This window comes from Sinocyclocheilus anshuiensis, unplaced genomic scaffold, assembly GCF_001515605.1.
Source record: "Sinocyclocheilus anshuiensis isolate Anshui unplaced genomic scaffold, SAMN03320099.WGS_v1.1 scaffold550, whole genome shotgun sequence".
Lineage (NCBI taxonomy): Eukaryota > Metazoa > Chordata > Actinopteri > Cypriniformes > Cyprinidae > Sinocyclocheilus > Sinocyclocheilus anshuiensis.
The window spans coordinates 274530-282508 of NW_015544149.1; the positions used below are offsets into that span (position 1 = coordinate 274530).

At 41.6% G+C, this 7979-nt stretch overlaps 1 long non-coding RNA gene across 1 annotated transcript in view; it reads left to right on the forward strand.

Annotated features, from left to right (window-relative positions):
• The window catches only part of LOC107695170 (uncharacterized), a 71610-nt gene extending 68827 nt beyond the window's left edge, over positions 1-2783 (forward strand). Inside the window, exon 3 of the long non-coding RNA XR_001634966.1 lies at positions 2710-2783. This is a non-coding gene — a long non-coding RNA (uncharacterized LOC107695170). The remainder of the gene's footprint in view (positions 1-2709) is intronic.
• Positions 2784-7979: the final 5196 nt, after the last annotated feature.

Sequence of the window (7979 nt, forward strand, 5' to 3'; positions counted from 1 at the left end):
CTATATTAAAAATGTATATTTCATATTCTATATTTTTTAGGCTTCAGAACTTCAAATTCAAATAGCTAAAATTCAAATGTCCAGTCATTCTTGTTTTTTGTTTTTTGTTTATACCTCTATTTTTATAGCTTCTCATGAGAATTGTTTGATTTGACTTTGACCAATTTAGGGAAACAAATAGTTTTACAAGTTGTGGTGTTTCCCCCCACCTCTTCCTTAGAGAAAAAACAATAGATTAAAGTAGTTTGCATGAGATAACTGTATAATTATAGATTTTTACTGGTTTTACATGGACACTGTTGGATTGTTGCTGCAGGTATCAAGCAATATTATTAATTTATGGTCTTGACATGTCATTTAAACACATTTCCAACTTATTATCAGTATTATCAGTATTTTCAGCAAAGTGGGTACATTTTGGATCTATTCGTAATCAGAAGTAGTATGTTCTGCGTATGTTTGGTTTCAAAGAGAAAGTGTGTTCCTCTTTCCTCTTTCCTGCAGACTGGCAGCTGTGTCCTTCCACACAATCTTTCAACATAATCTTTGGTAATTTGCCTTGATTTTTAAAGCCATTAAGATGAATGAATCCAATTGCTGTTGTTGTGTTTATGTGGGTTGTCTGGGCCCACTGTTATTGGAACTAGTACATCACCTTCTCCTTAAATCAATAAAGCCAGAAAACGAGAAAGCAGGGTGTGTGTCTGAAAATAAGCGGGCAGCTGGGGCTTTGGGGTGCATGGGGAACATCCTTCTAATGTGCCCATGTAGACATGTCAGCTAGCCGCATAAGGTTTGGTTTAATTAGATATCAGGGGAGGAAGGGCGTTTTGGATTGGTTTGTGTGGATCAAGGCCATTTGAATCTGAGGGAGCACCAGGTTTTTGTTTGTGTGTCCTCCAGGGCATCTGGGCACACCACCTGTTAATGAGTTGTGAAGTGTTCTTTCTAAACCCACCATAAATCCATATTCTACAGTCAGTAGTCAGTGCAGTTTTGGAGCTAGAATATTCAAGGTTTCCTTGTCTACATTGATTCCCCTTGGGGATATACAATATTTGTACTTTTTTATAAATATATTTGAGTTTTCTAGCTTTTTTTTGGAGGTCTTTTTGAAGTTGTATACAGATTATCCCGAATATTTGATGTATACATGTAAATGTACATTTTAAGCTTATAAATGTATGTGTAGTTGTCGTGTAGAAGTTTGTGAATGTTGACTATTCCAGTTCTTTGGAATCAGTTCTGCAGTTCTTCTGGGTTGAGCAAATTGTGTAAAGATAGTTTTGTTTGTCAATCATGTACAAATTGATTGATTAAAGCTGTAAATATGCTTATAGACCTGGTATTAAAATCTTATTTATTGAGTCATTTGCATCACAAAGAACTTGGGTTTTGGGGTTTGAACAGAAAAGCTAATGGTATGGTGAAGTCAATATGGTGTCTATACACAAACAGACAGACTCAAGTAAATGTGTGAGTTCTATGTGTTTGTATGCTTGGTGTTAAATGTTCATAAACTGTCCTTTAACATTGCTAAAAGTGTACAAATGTTTAAAATGTGCAAACATGTATTTTGACCGCTTGAATGCTTCCAACACAAGCTAGCCAAAAGTCTCATGATGGTCACGACCTTGAGATTCTGTGAATGGACTCAGCGAGGTGTTTGTTGAGATACTGCCATCTCAGCATAACGCAGGCTAAAAGTGGCATTTCACTAAATGCATCAACAGAAGTGCTAGCTAGTGTGGCCCAAGTCATAAAACAGACATTTGAATTCTCCTGAAAATCATTCAAGCACTCAATTATGACGTTAAAATGTTGAAACAGTAGCACTGTTTGTCAGAGAGCTCTAGCGACAGCGTGAACGGAAGGATAGACAGTGGTCACACTTCCCCGAGCTCTAAGTGCTCTCCAATGACTTCCTTTTGTTTTGCCTGTCTGCCTTTTATTCTCCGTAAATGATGCCAATCTTCATTCACGGCCATGACGGTCCTGACAGGATGCTTCCCAGTCATCTGGCCCATTCTGACCCCCTTTATATTAAACAGGCCTCTTCACCTCCCCACATCCCAAATTAACCCCCTGTCAGTGCCCAACAATGGAAGTGGGCATGGCTCCAGTCTGATTTATCCCACACTTCGCCATTATGGGGGGCATCTGCCACACCCCCTGCCCGGTCCTCCCTTTCTAAACCAGGCGTAGAGGAGAGCTGTCAGTACATCTTCCAGAAAAGCGACATGCACTGATTGGGGAATTAGTTTAGTCAATGACTGTATGTAGAGCTAAATAGGGTGTGTGTCAGTGACTTTGTGTGTATTTGCAGTTGGGTCGGCCTAGTTCTACCCATGCGCTGCAAGAGGGCACACATTGTCACTCCTCAGAAATACACATAGACGATCAGGGCTAACTGCACCTCTTTAGGCCTGTGAAGAGAAGGAAAACGCAATATTTAGGACTTGCACTCTTGGGATTCTCCAATGGATTAATGGCTAACAATTGATTAACACCTCGGAGCTTGAAGTTTGAAGTGCTTTCTTGACATGATAATGCAGTTTGGAGGTTGCAATTGCAGACCTTTCAAAAGTTGCTGTCTGCAGAGCCTAGTACTGCTCATCTTTTGGTATCAGGGATACTGGGGCGCTACCATGTTGCCGTTGGCCCAATATTCTTTGCTCGAGGTCTCAGAGTCTGTGTTACTTTCAACAGACACGGGGACTCAGGAGGGGACTAGCAATAGGGCCACAGAGGCCCCCACTGCAGAACACGATGACGACAACTCTCTGGGCTATACAGGTACTGCTTCTTATTTCTTACCTAAAAATACTGCTTTGTATTTACCATGGAAGAGCTTCTCTCAAATATCTTATTTGAATAACATATATGGTAGGTGTCATTCCATCTCTTCCATGAACTTTTGACATTTTTGTAAGATAAATGAGGGGTTGCCTGGTGATAACATGAAGTTTTTATGTAGATATGACCCATTTCTGATCCAATCATTGCAGGTTCTTCTGTAGATTCTCTTATTCCGCTTGGGTTTCCATGAACTTTGCACAACCTTCACCTTAAGTCTGTCGGTGCATCTGAATTGAGTGACATTTTTCCATTTATAATCTGTTTATATTCTTTACAAATGTTACTTAAGTCAAGCTGTGGAAATTGGACACCCTTGCTATGTTATTTTCGGGAGACAAGCCTGGAACATTCTGATGCTTATGACCCAAAGGTGTAGAGTCAGCCAGAACCTCAATTTCCAGATTAAATGCACTCAGATGAGACGAGTCAATCGGTGAGAGAAGATCCCTGACCCTTTTTGCTTAAGTGGAAATAGAGTTCACCTTCTAGGGGCCCTGGGGGCCAGAGAAGAGAATCTCCTGCAGTGTGTGTGGTGTTATGTTTGGAGAAAGCTTGCTAACATTCTGACCTTCACTAGAGAAACAATTCGATAAGTGAAAAGGCGGCTTTGGCTTCATGGGTGATCCAGTGGAAGATGAGAATAGCTGGTATAGAGCATAGAGAATGACACTACAGCCTCAAGAGAGCACTCTGTTTCACAATCTCACAAGGACAGAGATACTGCCTGCCTGACTGTGGTAGAAAAAAGGTACAGTTAGAGTATTGTTGTGGACATTTTTAATATCTTTTAGTTCTTCCATTGACTTAGTCTTGCCCAACTCATAATACAGTTACAGAGCTAGAGGTTGATAATGTTATGTATTGTCAGAAAACACAGCAAACTCTTTTTTATATGTTTCTTCAGTTACGTTTAAAAGTAACTTAGCTTCAAAAATGAGCATCAAAGATGCATCATGTTGGCTGCAAACAAATCTCTTGTGAGAGCACTGACAGGCTGTTTATTCCAACTTTTTGGAACAGAGACAGAAGGAGAATGTTTGTCCAGACATCTTTGGCATTTCACATGTATGCCATGAAAGCTTTCCGTACCTCTTACCTAGTGCTGGGCGGTATACCGGTTCATACCGAATACCGGTGTTTATTTTTGTTATGATATGAATTTTTAAAATACCGCAATATGTCGCTTAAACAACGTTCGGAACGTGACACTGTTTGAAAGGGGTCCCTTTTCACTGTTGCACTTTGGTCATACCGCCCAGCACTACTCTTACCCTTATTGAAGATTGAATCTTTGAAATAGAATGAAAAGCAATGTATTGGGTGGTGTGATAAAGCATTTAATCTGTTTGTGATATGTAGTCTTCATGCATCTTGTTGCAACAATGCTGCACATACTGTCATGCTGCGTAATACTTGTCTGTGGTGGTTCCAAATGCACCTGGTTGTCTGGGAGTGACAGTCTGAGACTGAATTAGTCCCGTCTCCTGTGCATCCTCCTTATGGGGTCCTACTCAGGCCTTAGAGTCCTGACCTTGAAGGCCCCACAATCATTAGTATGACTGCCTTCCTAATGCCTTGCATTATTAGGGCCATGGTTTCTGCCTCATGGACGTGCAAATGCAAATCTCCCACACGTTCAGGGTTAAATTTTTCCACCCTTCGTGGAACACAAGCACTCTTACAATGGAGCTTATCCACAAAGCATATTCCCCACAAAGCGTTTGCTTCTCTTCAGGGTGGAAAACATGGAAAATTCGGGCCCTTCCTTTAGGTCCGATCCCACTTGAGATGTAATTACCTCCACCGCAGTCAACCAGAGGGTTTTCTCCACAAGAGAGGATGTGGACTCTTCTTATATTCATTTTTCCCCATCCAATCTCTTTTCATTACAAATTCTGGAGCTTAACTCGCCCCGTGTCCCAGGAAATAGGGCCATCAGGCTAAACTGTCAATGCTGAACCAGGCTAATTCTGTCAAGAGTGACTGGAGTGCTGCGGAGAATGAAAGGAGCAGACTAGTTGGAGATAAGAAGCTGGTTGTGTTGAGGTTCTCATTATTCTGCAACACGTCTGTTTGGCACGGGATAAAGAATTTAAATTAGTTTATTATTGCAGCTGAGATTAGTATGGGTGAAGGAATACAAAATTGTCTCGTCGTTGCCAAGTGCTAGCTAAGCGCCATTTGGTACACAAAATTAAACGGCTTTCAAAATTCCAAAGAAGTAGTCATTTTTAAGCTTGAGTCGTAAATGGCATGCGCTTTCCTGAAGGAAAAAAAAGACGAGAGGGAAAAAGAAAGTTCAACGAACCCCTTTTTGTGTTGAGTCTGGAGGTCCATATGGTCCCCTCATGACTGTCAAATGAGTTTGCACACGATTGGCAAATTTGAAAAAAAAAAAAAATAAAACCTTGGTTCCAAACCAGCATATTCAGAAATGCTGACATGTAGCTTAGAAAAATTCTGATGCACATCTGACTAGTCATTCGGTAGCAATGCTATATTTAAAATGCAATTTCCACAGAAATGACAACCTCCATCAGTTTATTTGAATACGGCAGAAAATCACCCCAAAAAAATCCTTGAATAACTCAACAACAGTAATTTAAAACTCTCCAAACTTCCCAAACAAGGGGGTGGCTGGAGAACTTTCAGCAGTGCCAGTTCCCACAGGCAAAGTTATGAAAGTGCATCCAAACAATTGCACATTTTACATTTAAACTGTATTTCTCCCACATGCTGTTTTGCCATGGAGGAGTGAATGTGTTCAGTCATCACAAGCTGGACTCTCTGCTCGCTGGGGCATGAGAGTATGCGGAGGGTGAAAGTTCTCGCTGAGTGTCATAAATCTGCATGGCACCTGCTCCCCCGCACTCCTTCGCTGTGTGTTGTGAGGTCAGTGGCACCACATAAGCTGTACATCATATTTATAGTGCTCATCATGGCAACCTGCATGTTTTGGCAGCTGACAGCAGCAGGGAGACAGAAAGAACCCTTGCGGTGTTTCTGTCGGAGGAAGGACATGCTTTTAACTGCAGAGGACGTGAGAAAGGGAATGTAAGAAGTTTGGGAGGTTGAACGTTGGAGCATGTGGGAAGCAGAGTGAGGTGAAAAGTAACTTTTTTGGCCATTACTGCAGAGATCCGTCTCACATGTGAGTTCCAGGTGTTAGACCATGTCAAACATGTTGTAAATCCACCCGTTTGTGGTGCAGATAAATCCACTTCAGAGAAATATATGAATTCACACATGCAGTAGCAGATGTTTTTGTACGCCAATGTGATTTGGAAAGTAAATGCTCAAGAATGACAGCTTCTCTGTAAATCGGAATGAAGCACTGTGTGCATTCCTGAATAAATCAAAACAAATTGAAATGCAGGGTTTTCAATATATTTGTTTCTCCATTTGGGTCATTCTAACCAGTCAAAAGCCATATTAGCTCCACTCTGTTAGAATGAAAATTTTAGACTCCATTTGAGACTCAATTTTCTGGTGCTGAATTAAATACTGCATCTTGGCTTCTTGGGTTTTTGCAAGCTGGAAAATGGGTGGAGGCAACTGTCGAGCATCACACCTTTGCAAAGGCCAACCAAATTATAGATGCACAACTCTTGTGCGTTGAAGTGTGATGACATTCTTCCTTTTGTCCCAAAGATTGGCAGTTAATTCCACTTTTTTTTGTTGGTGCTGTAAGACCCTGTGTTTGTATCAAGGGTAATATGAGAGCAATCAGCAAAAGTGCCACTTGTTCTTTCTGCATAGTCATGTTTTAATCATTACTCGGGATACATAAGCCTTGATTGAGGAATATCCAGTTGTCCTTGCTGCAGTAAAACGTTCCCGCTCCTGCTCTGCGGGGCTGCGTTAATAATTGAGCGGGACTGCTGGTGAGGGTCTTGTCCAACAGCTTGCGAAGCACCGATTGGTCGAATCCCCCGTTGTGAAGGTGGGGAGGGCACATGGAAGCCAAAGACAAAGGCACTACTTGGCTCAGTTTCTCTTAGACAGCTTCTCCTTTCATTTAAGCCTCTCCAACCAGTAAACCAATTAAGCATGAAAACACAATGCATCTTGTTTTTGCCAGTCTGAATAAAGGATATGGGAAGAGCAGGGGGACATGCTGCTTTCTGATGAGGGTAGTTAGAGATTGAGACAAGCTGAAAAGTCCCATAGTCATCTGAAACACCATTGTTTTATCGTTAATATATCTGGATCCTGTCGGCCTGTTACTCCTGGTGCACTCATGCATGGCATTGTGCAAATTAGATGTCGTGGAGGTAGGCTCAATGTCAGCATATGTTAAACCACATAACCAGTTCAATCTGGTTGTTTCACCAATACACAGGTGAGACACAAATTCAAATGTTGTGCAGTTTTAATTGCGATCTTCACCACTCTCATGCCTCTCCCAGTCAGTTGCTAGTCTCTGTCTCTTGAAAAGATACTGGGTGCTAAAGGGGATTCAGCCTATGCAGGTGAGCAGAAATGCAACAGCCTGTTTACCTGCTAGCCAAGCTTTTGTGTCTCCCAATTGTGGCGTAATGCAAAGCTCTTGTGTTCTTTTGCACTTCCCTCATTTTGCCGTCATTTTTTTTTTATGTTAGTTGTGGCAAGGTTCTGCATGGAGGGCCTCTCAGAATGGCAATACCGAAACAGATTTGTTCAGCTCACCCCCCCAACCCATCCACCCCATGTCTGAAAGCACAACACAGGGTTTGTAATGAATGAAGAGAATGTCCTTTTATGCTGTTTTTGTGCAATTCTAGTCCTCCATTCTTTGTGCGCTTTCCTGTCGGATGTATTTTAGCATTTTATTGTTTGCCCGAGAAATGTGTAGCTCTGTTGTGCCTCACCTTTCTATAACTTTTTTTTGTCCTTTAAAAGATTTCAGCATTGATTAAAAGCATTTCTTTTGTTGTTAAACTTTTTTTGGTTGATGTTTTAATGTGAATATGCGGTTGAACCGTATCCTGGTTGCAGCCCAGATGGCCCTCCGCAAGGCATTCTTTCCCAGTGACAACACTTGCGCTGAAGATGTCCTGAGAGATCGCCTGAACCTAGCTTGGTTGTTTCTTAGCCAGGCTGACAAGTCATGGAAGTTTTCTGCTTGGAGGAATCTCTGG